We start from the raw sequence: 18,119 nt of genomic DNA on the forward strand, positions 1-18,119 counted from the left end.
AAGGCCCTACACTGGGCCAGCTGTGCGTGCAGAGAGAAACCAGGCAGCCTGTGGGCCATACACACGTAAGTATGGTCTGGAGTATGGAGGCTGCATGTATGATTGGGAAGTTGTGCTCTGCATAGAGGCTTCAGGCCAAGAGGTCGAATGGAGCTGCAATTCAGCTATGCCCACCCTGGGCCTTGGCTCCCTGGTCTGCATGAATACACTTGCATGTGCTGGAGCAGGACCTGTGGCTGAGAGCAAGCGGGGGGAGGGAGAAGGGAGGCTGTGTGCACGGAGAAGCCCAGGATGTGTCAGCGGGGCCCCTGAGAGCCCCTGTGTGGCTGTCAGCAAGTCACTTAACCTGGCTGGGCCCCACTCTCCTCATCAAAAAAGGGGAGGATCAGAGAGGCCGCTCTCCAAGGTGCCTTTCCACAATGGGATTCTGTGATTTCTATGACTGCCGGCTATTTCTGAGCTCACCAGCCCAGCACAGACTGACTTGGAAAGAGACGGAATTCATCTCTCTCTCTCTCTCTCTCTCTCTCTCTCTCTCTCTCTCTCTCTCGATAAACACTGCAACCCGCTTGGTTGCTCTGATTTTTCACCAAGAGCTTGCACAGAGTTAAGGACTGCAGAGCTCATTCTGCGTATGAGCTCATTCTGGGTATGGCTGACAGTGGTGGCCCTCACCCTCTGTACTATTCCCTCCCAAGACAGCATTTCCTGGAAAGTCTACACCTGCCAGGCCACGTGGAGCAATGACTTCCCCACTCAGTCCTGGCCTCCCTCCCTGGGGAAGGGCAGTCTTGAGTCACCGCCTTGACCTGAATGCTGCTCTGCTGCTGGAGGTCACAGCGCCTCCTACTCTCGGACCACCCAGGCCCTGAGTGACTCATTCTTGTCTAAGATCTCAACGGGGAGAGTTTGCACACGCCATGGCCAGCATGATCCAGGCTTCCAGGAAAACCTCCCCTTTGACTTTTCCTGGGCCTGCACCATAGCCCGCCCCTCCTCTCCTCTGCCCACCCATAGACAGGAGTTTGACAATTTAAAATAAATGCCGCAGCTCTCACCCTACTCCATTTAAAAACCGGAGTCCAGCCTGGCTGGCCAAAGAGATCCTTGTGGGATGACACTTCTGGCCCAGGCCATCCTTCATTTTTATCCTCAGTGGAAGATGAAAGGCCTGTTTTTCAGGGGCCCCGGTAACCTGAAATCACTTTTAATTCTCACTGTGTTGGAAAGCTGCGTGACTGTGAGTCCACAGTGACCGGAAGGACCTGTATTGTACTAAAATGCATGCCTCCAGGGAGGTGTTTACAGCATTTCTACTGGGGGCCTGCTGACATAACTTTCTCTCCTGAATGGAGGAGACTTGACCGTATTGGTGAGTGGACATGATCCAGGGATACTGTTACCCCAGGTGATGGCGAAGGCCCTCTGGCAGCCCTGCAGACTTGCCCACACCCCTCCGTCTCACTGTCTGGCCCCGGGCAGCTGTGCAGAGGACAAGCCTGGAGAGAGCCCAGGTAGTCTGACAAGTGTTTGTGTGAGCAGCCACACTGCTGGGTCCCTGCGTGAGATATGGGGCGTCAGGTAGGGTGGTAGGAATGGGGCTGAGCTGGTGCTATGGGGCCACATTCCTTTTTGGGCACTGCTGGCAGGATTTCCTCACACAACCCAACCAACTGCCCCCAGTCTGCACTGGCAAAAGATGCATTCAGACAGCAGGCCTGGGGCTGCCTTCCCTGTGCATACCAGGGACGGCTCAGCCTGGGCAGCGCCATGTTGACTGGGGAGTCCATGGCCTCAGCCTGAAATGTGACAACAGCCGGAGAGTGGGAGGACTTAGGGTGCTGCCGCCTCTGAATAACTGGCTGGTTGAGTGATTGATTTCCAGTGTTCCCAGGGGGGTCTCCTCAGGTGGAGTTCGTCCTCTGCAGGACCTCCAATGTCCTCTTCTGGAGCTGCTCCTCCCCTTCTCTTCTCCTCACTCCACTCTGTTATCAGACCTGGGCTGTGTTCGCGGACACCGTCCTCATTGCTGACGCCAACCCAGAGCCTACACCTCAGGCGGGCCTGTGCTGAGCTTTGGCGGCAAGTGTGGAGCTCTGGGTATGGCCGGTCCTGACCATCAGGGCTGAGACTAATACTCTAGTCCAGTCCTCCTTCTCCTACCCTGGAAGATGGCTTCTTCTCCTAGGTGGCTACATACATACCCAGCAGTTTCATTTGAAAGAATTAATTTGCTTAGCGAACTCTCTTCTGGTGCGTAGAACAAAGGGAGCTCTTGGTGGATTCAGACCTGGTCGGATTTGAAGAGAAGCCTGTGGGGAGTACATCTGGAGACTTGGACATCTGTTTGAGTGAGTTCAGTTGAGTTCCTCTGCAGGAAGCTTATCTTATAATCAAGCTGACAGTCATCTGGATTTCTCCATCCTGTCCCTCCAAATAACTGCGTGTCCCGGTTTACCCAGCCTCACCCTCCTCGTTGAGAAAAGTGACGTTCCAATGCGAAAAGCCAGGCATCCACAAGTGTCTTTCTGAATTTGCATCAAGAGTGGTGTACATGCTTGCTGTGAAATGTGGCCAAGTGTCTGGTCAATAAACTGGGACGTTAGTGAGGAAAAAGCTACCCAGTGCATGAGTCTGAGCTTGTAAGCGTTACAGAGGAGCCTCGGCTAGAGAAGGAGGAAAAGGGGTGTGGGGGGCGTATTTACTGAGCTGAGCGGCCGATAATGAAAGGGGGAAATCAAATCTTGCTTGTTCAGGTATGTGATTGAGAAAGGCCATCAGCAGAGGGACGAGGAGCTTGTTAGAAATCACCAGGCCATTATAACCAAGAGCAACAGCTGCCTCTTGAAATGGAGAGGAAATAGATACAATCTCAGGAGGATGATCAAATCGAAAGATTCCATTGTGCCCCAGTGCACAGACAAGCTTCATGGAAAGTCCATTTGAGGGAGCAGTGTCCTTATGACAATCGCCCCCTGCCATCGGTGATGGAGAGTGAGGGGCACTGGTCAGGCCACGACCAGGAGGCAGAAGCAAAAGTTCCTCTCCCTCCGGTCAGGGGTCCCAAAGCTGCGGACGTAAAAAGACAAGGGAGGAGGAAGGGCCAGGAACGACAAGCCCTGGGTCTTAGGTGTCCTAAGTTTACTGACAATCTTCGATTTCAAATAATGCGTAGTGTGTGAGGTCACTGTGATCTCTTCTCTGGGAAAGGGCCAGCCTCAGAGGCCGGGGACATGGCGCTGCCTGCTGGAGTGTGACAGAACCATCAGACCAGCTTGTGTCCTGGGCTGAGGGCCACACGCATTTCTCTTCCCTGTGCCCTGCTCTGCAGTGAGGGGTTAAGGGGCGTGTGCATACCCGCGGGTGTACACACACACACACACACACACACACACGCACATGCACACACGAAGTTTCTGGTTGGCAGAACGTATAGGGGGTGGAATTGTTTATTCCTGCACAATTCTCTGAACCAAACCCTGACTTCCTTTGTGGGAAGCTGACTGACTAACAAATCAAAGGGAAGTGGACTGAGAAATGACCATAGAAATGGCCTCATTGGTCTGGCCCTGCATTGACCCAGCTGCTTGTGGTCTCAAGTGACCGCAGGTGACCACAGGGCCACAGTTGGGCCTGGCAGTGGGTGGGGGGAAGCCCACTCTGCAGGTGGGTCCTGCTGCCTGTCTCCCTGCCTTCCTGTCTCAGACTCTGATTGAAAGCCTGCCAGTCCAGGGGCCATTTCCCTCAATGGCCCCCGTGATGGCATTTTTTCCGGTGATAATTTGCAACGAGTGAAGAATTTCGCTAAGCCCCTCATTTGGCTTTTGGGAAATGTCATTAACTCTTTGCACATGAACTCAGACAGAAATCAAAGACAGAGTGGACAGAAAGAAAGAGGCATCCACAGAGAGGTCTGGAGGAGAGAGTACCCTGCTCCCTTTCCTTGGCTTCCCTGTGCGTGGTGGACATGCCTCATAATAAAAGATGGATGGGACTTTGAACACCGCATCCCCTTGGATGGGGTCCAGGATGTGTTCCCCCTTTGGGGAAATCTGTGCGTGGCCCTCAGGGCTGTACTAAAGTGGCCGTGTCCTTGAGAGGGAAGGCAGGCAGAGGGCAGAGTGGTCCTAACAAGCTCCTCACCACTGATAAATCAGAGCTCGTGGATGCCCTCGGCTGCTGCTCCACCAGAACGAACAAGGCCTTTTCCGGGGCCTGGAGGAAAAAGCGTGAGGGGCAAAGTATCTGTCTGCATGGGAGTCAGGAAAGCAAGGCTGTGGTTCCTATTTTGGTCTAGGTCACTTGCCTCATGTCTGGCTCAGTTCCTTCTTTTGTCAAATGTGTGGTTTGGACCAGGTGATCAGGCAATCGACAATGAGTGGACTAGCTGAGAGCTGTGGGTGCTCACCTCGAGTGGATGGGCTGCCTCAGGGTGGGCCCTCTCAATTTCTAGGTCCTTCAAGAATAAGCTCTGGTTATGTGACCTTGAGAAGCCACTTAACCTCTGTAAGTCTCAATCTGTCACCCGTTAGGGAGTTAAGTGACACTTGCTTTGAAGAGTTAGGAGTACTAAATGAGCTAATGTGCATCAAGTGCCTGGGGCAGGACCTGGGATGTAGTGGGCTCGTAGTGAAATTCGTCCCCTTCTCATTTCCTTATTTTCGCACTGTCCACGCCTACAACCTTCTGGTTCCATTGCCGCACCAAGTTTGAGAATTGGAAAGCCACCCAGGAGGCTGCATTAGTTTGCTTCCCTGTATACATGTGTGTGCTGGGGACATTCTAGCATCTTCTTTAGGCTCTCTTGGGGGATTGCTGTAAGTCACAGCCCATTGATGGAGGTTTGTCCTGTCTGAAAACCCATTCTTGGAGACACTGCCCATGATAGACAATGTCCTTGAAAATATTGAGATAGATAATCTTAGAGGTTTAGTACAGGAAAAATGAAGTCTCCTTGAGGTTAGACCACTATGGAACAGATCACATTTCCCTGTTTTGCCTTGAGTTGCCAGAAAACTCAATTATGTTTTGTGCTTAGGTGCTACCAGGACTGAAATACTTACACTACCCCACCTCCGTTACACGTCCTGCAAGGAAAGCTTCTCGGACTCTCGAAGTCTGGGAAAGAGGCACTCATGCTTTCCTTCCACAGAACACTGTCTCATTCTCTTTCTTTCGGCATGTGTACACACACACACACACACACACACACACACACACACACACACTTTAAGTTTCTTGAGGCCAGGGAGTATGTTGTGCTCACTATACCTGGAGTCTAGAACTTGCGAGACACTCACTAAATGCTCGTTGGATGGAGAGATGACTGAATGAACAAATGGTTAAATGAAGCATATTAGTTCAGGTGTCAGCTATACTCATCTTCCCTTGCTCCTCTATGGGTTTTGATCTTTTATATTTTGATCTTCTACCATTATTGCACACCTTTTATTATAAACACAACTTGAAAGCTTTTTGGAATTATGTGGGGGCAGAAACATAAATAAATGAACCAAGGAATAACGAAATGCCTCGTCCCCAAAGCCTTCTTTGCCAACGCCAGTGAGTGCCTTTGTGCTCACAAACATAGACTTGGGTACAAAGCAGGACACACGTCTTCCTGGCTCTGTCACTTAACATCTGTGTGAACTTGGGCATGTTGCTTTGCCTCTCTGACCTTCTGTTGCCTTATTTATAAAAACGGAGGTAATGAAACTTCCCTCATAGAGAAGTGGAAGATCAAACAAGACCACATAAGTACAGTGTGTAACAGGGCACGTGGCCCATAGTCAGTGCTCGGAGAATGTTTATGATTGAAAGAAAGTCTCCGGCAGAGTGATATGATATGCCATGTGTATCCCGCCGTTCTGACTCGACTTTGAGGTCAGGCTCTTGCCTGATGCTCCTCGTTTGAACTTGACACCTGGCTCAATGCTGGGCACATTGGCTCTGCGAATCTCTGCATAAACTTCTGAACGTCAGTGGAGGGAGTGTCCAGGCAAATACCAATCTGGTTCACGAACTCCACATCGATGTGAGAGGGGCCTCTGAGGTCAGGTGGTTTGGCCCCCAATTCACAGTGAGAAAAATTGGGGTCCAGGGAAGTGCTGAGTGGCCAGGCTGGCCCGGACCCTGGGCTCTCTGTCATACTGCTGCTCCTTAGCTATTAGCACAGACACTTGAGGGGACAGAGAACCTGGCCCAGGACGTCAACCCTCTGAGCACGTGGCTTTGGGCACTATCCAGAAGCTGCAGTAATTAGTTATGGAGTGTAATGTTTCCAAAGTGCTATTTCACAGCCAGAGTCTTATTGCATCCTTGTACCTGGAGCAGGCTGCAGGTGTTTTCATCTTGACTCTCGGTGAGAAGCTTGAGGCCCAGAGAGATTTAGGGACGGGAGGGGCTCTCTCAGCCTGTCTGTGGCCCAGAGGGGCTTAAACTTGCAGCCTGAGACCCTGGTCCAGTGCTCTAGGGATCCAGGGGTCGAGGGGTCTAGGTCCAGTGCTGATGGGAATATTGCCAGGGGCTGTGTCTACAAGTTGGCACATCTCTTGAGCTTGCTCTGAAGAAGGTCAGAGCTTAAATCCCACTCAGTCTGGTCTGTGGGAGCTGAGAGGGCCTGGCTTTTTGGTGAGGCCACCTTTGCCTGTCCTTACATGGGGTGATGGCTTCAGGAGGAGATTGGGGGTCCTGACTTGTCTCTGGGGCTGAGCTCAAAGTGAAAAGCTCTGACGGGCAGCACTACCAAAGACAGTAATAATAACAGGGAGGACCTCGTGTGGAGAGTCAGGGCTGTGACGTTTGCCTCTGGACCTGTATCATGTACATTCACACGTCTCCATTCAGAGTGGCCCCTGGACACACGCATGATTGGCATTTAGCAACTTCCCAAACACGAATGGCAATATAAAATTAATTTCACATGTAAAGGTTTTTAACGCACAGCCTGTTTATTCAGCAGCTCTTTACGAAGCCCTCACTGATTTATAATCTGTAGTAATTCAGTCCACTTGCTGAGAGCTGGGTGTTAACCCTTAGCTAGAAAAAACACATCTCTCGTTGGACAGAGCTGGGCTCAGCTTCCTGGGCCCACGAGACAACGGAGACCTGGGGGTGCTGCTGACTCAAGGTAGGTGGGCCCCTGGTGGGGAAGGTGATGTGCCTGCCACCCCCCACCCCCGTGCCCTGATGACCTACTTCTCCTGGTCCTCTAGAAATCCCTGTGGGCTCAGAGCCTGAGATGCACGACCAATCTATTCGTTCAACACCATTTATCTAGAGTCTAGTATTCTTTTAACCATGGGGGATCTCAACAAGGAACTGCCTTAAAACATTCTGGACTGGCCAGCCAGCATGATGGGCTTCCCTTCTTGTGTGGGGGTGACTGATACCCATTAACTCTTGCCCCTCAGCTCTCTCCCTACACCTTCTCATGGAGTGAAAAAAGACGCCCCCCCTCCTATCCGCCCCGAAGATCCCGCCTTGGCCTAACTCCGCATCAGCAGAATCTTCTCCAAAGGTTTTCAATGAAGTCTGTTCTAGGGAGGAAAACCTTTCTCTGATACTTGGGCTAATGCAAGCAGCTCTCTGCGGTCTCCTTCCAGAGAACGATTCGGGCCTTATGGGGTGTCTCCTCCATTGCTGTTGAGGAGCACTTGTGCTAATTATTTGCTGTCTCAGTTACATAACCAGGTCTTTGCCAGCACTTTTCCGATGGGACCTTATGTGAAGTTGGAGTGTGCTGTGCAGGAAGCATTTCTGATGGATTCTCCAGAAAGCACCCTGGGCTGTAACTGGGCTTCTGCCCAGCTGAGTTGCATGTATCATCAGCTACCCCCCGCTGTGGAGTCTTTGGGGTGTGCTGTCCGTCACCGACAGCTGCTCGGAAGGACCCTTAATCCGGGATACTCTGTGAGTCCATTGGCAGGCATACCCAGCTCTGGCCTTGGCTGGGGCCGACACGTCTGTCGGAAAGGGCAGATCGTGGTAGAAAGAGCTCTCGTGCCGGAAACGGGAGCCTTAGCCCAGTCCTGGACCCTCTCGTTAAATGTATAGCTCAGGCTTCAAACCTCATTAAATAAAATCTCATTAGTGGCCAGGAGAGGAACTAACAATAATTGAGTGCCTTGTAGGCATATTACCTGTGGTATCTTATTTAATCCTATTAACAATCCTGTGAGGAGGCGTTATTACTCTCTCCACTTTGTAACTATTGACACTGAGGCTAATGGAGGTTTAGGACTGTGCCCATGGTCATGGCAGTAAGTGGTGGTGACGGAGGCTGGATCTGAACCCTTGGCCTCCTGCTTATTGCTTTGTTAGCTCGTCCATGTTTTACAGACACATACTGGATGTTTTCTACATGTCCAGCCCTGGAATTCAGATGAAGTCCTTGCCCTGGAGAAGCTCAGAATCTAATACGGAGGCCTTCTTTGCAGCCTGCCTTCTTTGCAGTGGGTGAGGCCTGGGGAAGGGCTCACACAGAGGACACACAGAACATGCAACACTTGAGCGCCCCCAGGAGGATACTGAAGTGTCAGCCCCTTGTTGGCGCACGGAAAAGGGTCAGGGGGATTCCTGGCAGTGGTGGGTGCTTGAGCTGTGTCTAGAAGAATGGGCAAGAGCTGCCCGGCAGCCAAGGGGACCAGGGCATCCTAGCAGGAGGAACAGCACGTGCCAGTACACAGAGAGAGGGGAGCCATTGCCACCTCTGAGCGTGGTGAGGTGTTTGGTGTGGCTGGACTATGATGGGCCCAATGCCAATAGGAGGCTCATATGTCTGAAGGAAGACTCATCTGGATGGAGGGAAGGACATCCCTAAATGGAAAGACAAGGGGAAATTTCATGGATCTCAACGTCTTGCGGAGGCCCATCTGCCTTTCACGAATGGCTTTCTCGCTAACCTTGAAAATTTAAAGCCAATTTTGCATGCCCACTGGGGGTCAGTGTCGTAGGATTCTATCTCAATAGTTCAACGCAAGCTATTGAACCCACCTACATGCTCTGGGGCATTTAGGAATCTATACCTCCATGTGAAACCCCTTCCCCAGTCTTAGCACATGGGAAGCACTCACTATACTTGTAACTTGCTTCCTCTGCTCTTTTCTCTCCCCCACAGTGACACTGAGCAATCCTACTCTTAAACTGGATGTTCAGGAGATTATGAAATGAGATCGCATGTTTAGTGTGTCTTGTTAAATAAACTTCCTCCATGCCCCTATGTCCTCTCATAAAATCTCAAATAATAGGACTGAAACTAGGAACAACTGAGGTGAACATTGGCCACGAATACTATGGTAGCAGGAATGGCTGCGGGAACATGGTGAATTCAGACTTCATTCTCACCATGCTATCACCCCATGTCCCTGCCTCAAGACCCTGCAGCGGGAGCTCACTCTCTCCCCACCTCCCAACTCCACCCAGGTTCTTGGATTCGATACCACGAAAAGGTTGATTCTCTCTAGGTTAATTTATACATTTAATACAATCCCAATCATATTCCAATGGATATTGTTCTCCCCCTGGAACTAGGCCCATATTTTAAAGTTTATATAAAAAACTAAACAAGCCAAAAACAAAAACAAAAAACCCTCTGAGAAACAGCAACAACAATAAAAAAAGCATGGAGGGGCGACTACAAGACAATTTCAAAACACTATACATACAGCCTCAGTAATTAAAATGGTGTGTCACTGGAATAGGTAAATGGACCAATGGAACAGAACTATCCCAATGTAGGCCCAGAACATATGTAACGAAGTAAATGGTACAGGTGGCATCTCAAATCAATATGGTAGAGATGAATTTTAAATAAAAGATATTGGGACAACAGAACAGCCATGTTTTGGGAAAAGATACATTTGGCTCTGTATTTCATTTGGGAAAATCTCCAAGTGGAGCAAAGACTTAAATATTAAACACAAACATAAAAGTGCTATAAGGAAACAGGAGGATCACCTTGGATGGGTGGGGGTGGCCTTTCTACCTATGATTCAAATTCTAAAAGTCGAAGAAAAGATAGATACATTTGACTATATAAAAATAAAAGAAGTTTCTGCACAAGCAGAATCAAAAGGCAAATGAGAAACTGGGGGGAAAAAAGATCTGCAACACATATCACAAAGAGCTGATCCCTCTAATATAAAACAGAATTCGAAATCAAGAAGATCCATAACCCAGGAGAAAAATGCGCAAGGGACATGAACATTGAGTTTATAAAAAAGAAATGCAAATTGTTTCACCTTTTGAATCGACCAGCAACCTGTTTGTAGTGAGAGATGCGAACACTGAGAGAAGCCATTTCTCCCCGCTCAGATTTGGCAAAAATCCATACTCTTGACAAAATGCAGTGCTGGCAGAGTTCTGGGGAAGCACGCAGTCTCTGCAATTGCTGGCAGAGTGTGAGGTGGAATAATTCTATGGAAACCGACATCAAAGGGCGCTTACCTTCCACCAGCAAGTCCACTTCTGGAAATCAGTTCTACAGACACACGCGCACAAGTGTGAAATCACATATGCACAGTCAGTCATTATGGCGTTGTTTGGGATAGCAAAAGACAGCACACAACCCGCTGTCTGGAACAGGGGGCCAGATGAATCAATCAGGTACCTCTCCCTAGTGGAAACTCTGCGTGGTGAGACAGAAAGAGGAAAATCCACATGTGCAGATATAGAGAGATCTCCAGGATACTTCTGTTAAGGGAAGAAAGCTAGGTACAGATCATGTAAATAATGTCATGTCTTTGGTGAAAGGATGAGAAAAAATAAGAAGATATATATTCATTGGTGCTTGTATTCGCATAAAGAAACATTGGAAAGACAGACAACAAAGAGTTATGGATCAAAGTGTTATGTGTGGTGGAGAGTAGGGGAGGCACTGAGCGAGGCTTCTCTGGGTGTATCTTTTTTATTTAGCTTTTGATGAATACAGATGTATTTACTGACTTGTCGGGAAGTCTGTATGTCCTAATCCAGCCTGATCACAAGAATCTCTTGGACTACTTGTTAAAATTCATGCAGACGCCAGGCGCTTATCTGAGCTGGACCCCAGGAATGAATGTCTTTCCATGGGCTAGCTTATCTGGTGAAGGTAATGGGTGGAAAAATGCTGAAGCTCGTCCTTGGCCACAAGAAGCCAGTCATGGGAGACCATCCCCATTGGGTCCTGAAGCGGGGTCACGACCCAGGTCCTGAAAACCCAGGTGCAAATGATGGGCATGGAAATCTCACTCCTTCTAGGGGGTCTGCTCTGCTCCCCCACGGGGCTGTAGTCCCATTCCCCATAGAATCACTGCATGGTTTAATGCCTGTCTCCAGCCACCAGAAGCATGTTGGATTTTATTTTCCACATTGTGCATTATGAAAAAAACAAACTTATTTTTGTTGTAAAGAATGAAAGTGTTATACTTATTTTTTTTAAAGAGAAAATAATTTTTTTTCATTGGAGAATATTGGGGAAGAGAGTATTTTTCCAGGACCCATCCGCTCCAAGTCAAGTCATTGTTGTCAATCTAGTTGTGGAGGGTGCAGGTCACTGGCCCATGTGGGGATCTTTGGTGTTATGAGCACTGCACTCTAGCCAAATGAGCCAACCGGCTGCCCTGTGTCATACTATTTTTATTTTGTGTTTTTTTTTTGACATTCAGTATTACCGTGTATTAATTTCATTTGTACAGCATAGTGGTTGGACACTATATAATTTAAGAAGTGATCCCCCTAACTAGTCTAGTCCCCCCCACCTGGCACTCTACAGTTATTACCATATCATTGACTATATTACCTATGTTTTACTTTAATCCCCATGACTACTTTGTAACTTCCAATTTGTACTTCTTTATCCCTTCACCGTTTTCACCCTGCCTCCCAACCCCCTCCCATCTGCCACCCCAACTAATCTGGTACTCATCTGACACCCTACATAGTTATTACAGTATTATTGACTATATTCCTTATGCTATACCCTACATCTCCATACCTATTTTTAACAACCAATTTGTACTTCTTAATCCCTTCCCCTTTTTCAACCACATCCCCAACCCCCTTCTCATCTGGCAACCATCATAATGTTCTCTGTATCTATGAGGCTGTTTCTGTTTTGTTTGTTTGTTCATTTTTTTCTTTACATTCCACATATAAGCAAAATCACACTGCATCTGTCTTTGTCTGACATACTCCACTCAGCACTATACCCTCCAGGTCCATCCATGCCGCCACAGATGGCAAGAACCCATTCTCTGCCATGGCCGAGCAATATTCCCCTGTATGTATGTACAATCTCCTCTTTTTCTGTTCCTTCGATAGACACACAGGCTACCTCCATATCTTGGCCAATGTAAACAATGCTGCAATGAACATATAGAGGCACAGGTCCCCTCAAAGTAGTGTTTTGTGTTTCTTTGAATAAATACCCTGAAGTGGGATTACCAGGTCCTTCTTTTTCTCTTGTTATAGCCTTTGTTTTAAAGTCTATTTTTCTGGTATTAGTATTGCTATCGCAGATTTTTTGTTTTTGTTTCCATTTTCATGACATAACTTTTTCCATCCCTTTACTTCTTGTCTATGTGTGTCTTTCAATCTGAAGTGAGTCTCTTGTAGGCAGCATGTGTAAGGGTTTTGTTTTCTTATTCATTCAGTCCCCTATGTCTTTTCATTGGAGCATTTAATCCATTTACATTGAAAGTAATTGTTGATAGATATGTAGTCATTTTATTATTCATTAAATTTTTTTTTTCATCTTAAAGAAGTCCCTCTAACATTCCTTGTAATACTGGTTTTGTGGTGATGAACTCCTTTAACTTTTTCTTGTCTGAGAAGCTCTTTATCAGTCCTTCAATTCTAAATGAACAGCTGTGCTGGGTAGAATAATCTTGGTTGTAGATCCTTGCTTTTCATCACGTTGAACATTTTGTGCCAATCCCTCCTAGCCTGCAAAGTTTCTGTTAAGAAATCAACTGACAATTTTGTGGGAACTTACTTATAAGTTACTAGTTGCCTTTGTCTTGTTGTTCTTAGGATTCTCTCTTTGTCTTTAACTTTTGCCATTTTACTTATAATGTGTCTTGGTGTGGGCCTGTTTGGGTTCATCTTGTTTGGGACTCTCTTCGTGTCCTGGCTGGACTTGTATGTTTATTTCCTTTGCCAGGTTAGGACAGGTTTCCGTCATTATTTCTTCAGACAGGCTCTCCAAACCTTGCACTCTCTCTTCTTCTGGTACCCCTATGATGCGAACGTTGTTACACTTGATGCTGTCCCAGAGGTCTCTTAAATTAGCCTTTTTTTTAAAAATTATTCTTTTTGCTGTTCTGATTGGGTATTGTCTGCTACCTTGCCTTCCAAATCCATGTTTGATCCTCTGCTTCATCTCGTCTGCTGGTGATTCCTTCTAGTGCATTCTTCATTTCAGTTATTGTAGTCTTCACTTCTGAATGGTTCTTTCTTTTGGTTTCTATGTCCTTTGTTAATGCTTGTTATGTCTTTATTGAAGTTCTCACTAAGTTCCTTGAGCATTTTTATAACTTTTGTTTTGAACTCTGTATCTGGTAGGTTGCTTGCCTCCCTTCTGATTGGTTCTATTTCTGAACATTTCTCCTGTTCTTTCATTTGAGACATGTTTCTTTATTTCCTCATTTTGGCTACCCTCTCTATTTGTTTCTATGTGTTAGGTAAATCTGCTATGTCTCCTAGTCTTGGCTGGGTGGCCTTATGTAGTAGGTACACTGTGGGGCCCTGGCACAGTCTCCCTGGTCTCCTGGAGTGTCCCTTGTGTGGGTTGTATGTGCCCTCCTGTTATAGTTGAGTCTTCATTGCTATTGGCACATCAGTGGGTGGGATCGACCCATAGGCTAATTTGCTGTGGGTTTTGGCCATGTCCCCAGCTTATGGCTGCTGTGTGGGGTGCTTACTACATGGAGCAGGATTCCCCCCAGTGGGCTCTGGTGCCTGTTGAGACTACCCTTTGGGTGTCACTTATGGGGCTAAATGGGTGGTGCTCTGCTATGGTCTGAAGCCAACCTCCAAGTATGTTGGTTCTGGGACCTCTTGTGAGGGGCTCCAGTGCAGGCCCAGGTCAGCCACTGCCTGTGACAGGCCAGGGAGTACCTGGTAAGGGCTACAAAGTGATCCATGGTTGTTCGCTGCCTGTGCTAAGGCTGGGGGTGCGTGGGAGAGGACGGCTGCCACCAACACTGGGTCTAGGGTAGCTCTGCAGAAAGCCAGGACACCCCGAGGCCTGCTGCCACCTGCTGGCTCCCTTAAGGTTGAGCCCCGATAAAGCCTTGTGTAGTACATGAGTTGGGTGAAACAGGGTCTGAGGGAGTGATTAGAGTGGGAACAGTTGTCACCAGGTTAATGTAGACTCTGGTTTGGTGCTGAGCCTGGAGCTACTCAACAAGTCTCAGAGCACACTGAAGCCAGTTGCCCACTGCCTGGGTCCATGGACTCCAATAGTTTTTCAAGAAAGAGTGCAATGTGGGTGGGGCTGGCTGCTCAGGCGAAAGTGCCTCTGGTGTTGGGCAAGTTGCGCGGGGTGAGGTCCCAGTGAGTCAGCAGGGCAGAGCAGCAGAGTTCACCAGACCAATCAGACTCAAATTTGGCCTGTGGGGGCGGGTTCAACACAGGAAAGATGGCGCCTGTCTGTGTCCTCATGGGAGGATTATTCCACACAGGGAAAATGGCAGCTGTCCTCCAGCCCTTGCTTCAAAGCTACACACCTCAGTGGGCCCAGCCCTTCCCTCCATGCCTACGATGCTCCTTGAGTTACTGTCCCTCCACCAGAGCCCAAGGTGAGTGCCTGTGAGTGAGAGAGTCTGTGTGGGGGCCGTTTAAGAGGACGTCTGGGTTTGCTGCCGCCTTCTTCCAATCAGGATAATTGGAATCCCCACTGTTTTTCACAGCTAGATGTTGTGGGAGGCTGGTGTGGGGCTGGGGTATCGCACTCCTTTGGGGGGGACCTCCGTGGTCGAGATAGCCCCCCCAAGTTTCATGCACCACACAGAGGTTTAGGGACAGCCAGTTCTGCGTCTCCACCCCTCCTACCAGTCTCCACGTGACTTCTTTATATCCTTAGTTATAAAACTTCTGTTCAGCCCGACTTCAGATGGTTCTCCAGGTGGATTGTTCTGTAATTCAGTTGTAATTTTAACGTGTTCATGGAGGGACTCAGGCGCAGTGTTTTTGTACTCCGCCATCTTGGGTCTCTCTCTGTTATACTCTTGAACATACTTTTTTGCTAACTACCCATTGCCCTGCCCTGCTCCCCAGGGAATTCTGAGAGCTGATGGAATTCTCTGTCCGCCCACCCAGAGATACCCGTCTCCCACCCTCGAACCTTGTTCACGAAGAAAAACTGACGGAAGATGCTTAAAAGAGATTACCTCTGGTCTGGCCTCTTTCTCCAGGAAACACTCGCTCCACTTATGTAGAGGAGATAATGCAGGAGACCCTAGTCTTGAGAGGTGGGCTTAGGGTCACCCTAAGGTGTTTCTTGGCTCCAGGCCATCTCCTCTTTCTCTCCTTCTGGAGCTCTCCTCCCTGTCCCACGGGCTGTGTGTCCCACAGGGTGTGTGTCCCATAAGAAGGTCATCTCTGCTTCCTCCCCTCCTTGCTCACCCTGGAGCTAGGCACATAAGCCCTTTTCTTTTTAAGGGTTTTACTGCTAATCTTCATGGGGGAGCAGCAAGGAATAAGCCAAATAATGACAATGTGGGAGGTACAGAGGCTGGGGAAATGGGCCATGGTCTTGGTTTTCAGGTGACAGTTTTGAGGCCGTCTCTGAGATGTTATCTAGAAGTTAGGGAGACATTTGTGGAGAACCCATGCCAAACATTGGCCCCTTCCATCCCTCTCCTGCTGAGAATGCTGCCAGGCTGACCCAGGGGGCTCTGGCTTCCAAGCTAGGGCTCTCTGTGGGCCCACAGACAAAGGGACAAGACACTGAGGACTGCTTTGAGTGCGGAGGCCAGCTATCCATGAGGACAGCAGTGGTCCTCCCCGGCCTTCTGCCCCACTATCTCCTGGCTGCTCATTTCCGCCTTCCCACCCCTTCTGGAATTGGGAGGAAAAAGTCCATTTCTTTCCTGTTTCTCCCTGAGGTCCCCAAGTACTAATGACAGCGTGCCTTGGGAAAGCTTGAGGGTTTTGACTGGCTACTGATAACGAGGAAAAGAGTAGTGCCTGTATCTCCCCAGCACCCTGCCTTGCCTGCATTCCACCTGCTGGTGACCTGGCACCCAGCTAGGCTTCCTGTAGGAGGGAGGAGAAGGAGTTGTGAGAAGGGGGCTGCCCTTTCTTCTTTGTAGCCTCAGTTTACACCCCAGTGAAATGGGTGGATGGGGACTTGCTCCAGGCCATCTCCAGAGGCCTTCCTAGATGGAAGTAGTATTCCTGCCTGGAACCCGCCCTATACTGGGACCACTCTGCTGCAAACGTTTGGGGTTCAGGGAAGCCCCCTTGAGGGAGCATCTGTTGGCTCCATTCCCTAAAGGACAGAGTAGCTTTTGCTGGACTTTCTACCATGGCAGCGCCAGGCAGTTTAGTTTGCTTTGTCAGAGCAAATAATGGGTGACAGGGAGACCAAAAGAGGAGACTCCCGATGGGTCTGCAGTCCCCAGAAATAACAGTGGAATGTACTTAGGGAGGCAGGCGGACCCCCAGCCACCACCTCTCACGGGTCTTTTCTCAGTATGGCTTTGTTCCCTCAGCACCCAGAGAGAATAAACAATGCGTCAAACCTTCAACTTCATCTGGAAACAGACATTTGTTCCCCCTCCACTGTTTTTCTTTAGATGTTGCAGGCGTTCAGGCCCCATTTCCTGCCACTCCCTCACTCTCTCTTGGCTGGATAAGGAACAGCCTGTTCTCCAAGATGCCAGAGCCAAAGCATTAGGGGTTGGGGGGAGAGCCAGGCTGACACAGCCCTGGTGTTGGCTCTCCAAGGCCCCCACCCCCGCGGTGGAGGGGCGTTGGTTATGTTCACCCATTCAGCTCGGGAAGGTGGGAGTGATCAGGGAGAGACGTCTGGAAAACCTCCGCAGAGACCAGAGCTGTTAGGAAAGTCTTCATATTTCCCTAGGCCCAGAGGGCTCTGAGGTAAACAAGTGGACAGGCAGGTAGTGGACGGTATTTGGAAGGGAATGGTGCCCACAGGGACAATTTGGAGGCAGCCCAGGATGTCTTTGGAACATTCCTATTTTGCTTTGTGCCCCTCTCCCAACTTCGTAGGGTTTCTTCCCTCTCTTTGACCCCATATGTACCTCTCACACTTGCTGACACAAGCCCCCCTGTTTCCCGAGGTCCTCACCACAGAGTCTCCCTCCCAAGTTTCACGTGCTCGTTTCTTCTCTCAATGAACATTGGTGCAGTGCCTATATGTGCCAAGGCACTCTGGGAGCTTAGCAGGGAGCGAGCAGCCAGCTCTGCCTGTGAGGAGCTGAGGCCACAGGGGTGATGGCTGAGTGATGCTGGCTGCATAGTCTGCACACAGTCCACGCTTAGCAGACTCCCCACCTCCCCTTCCCACAGAGGCCCCCCGTTTACAGGAGAGCAAAGACGTGGAAAAATTCACACCGACATGTGAACTCCCAGGTACACGTTAGTTCTTCCTGGGATGACTTCCACCTCACAAGGGAGCTTGTTACCCCAATTGCACGTCCTGGAGAGAAGGACCCTTGACTATTCTGCTTTCTGCCCTTTGCCTCTTCATGGTATCAACCTGTACCTCCCAGCTGAAAAGCGACCAACATCTTGTCTAGAGGACCAACACATGTTGTGTATGCGTGTGTGCACGTGAACACTACACTATTTTCGGAAGGAGACTGGCCCTGGGAGTCCAGGAATGTGGATGTGGAGGGCTGTTAATTAGCTTTGTGACCTGCACTGATGCGTCCTCCTACCGCTGCGGACCTCCATTTCTTTGTAAAGGAAAGTAATGCTATCTGGCCCGTCTGCATCATGTAAAAGCCACTGGGAGAGGATTAGAGAATCTGTGTCGGTGTGTTTCCAGCATTTGACAAGGTCCCCTCTGAATACTAGGAGGGATCACTCTGGCACATTCTGGTGTGCTCGATAACACAGGTCTCCCCCCATTCTGACTAGGAACTGGGGTGCTCTTGGATCACGTTTCT

Source organism: Rhinolophus hipposideros (assembly GCF_964194185.1).
Source record: "Rhinolophus hipposideros genome assembly, chromosome: 16".
NCBI classification, from domain to species: Eukaryota; Metazoa; Chordata; class Mammalia; order Chiroptera; family Rhinolophidae; genus Rhinolophus; species Rhinolophus hipposideros.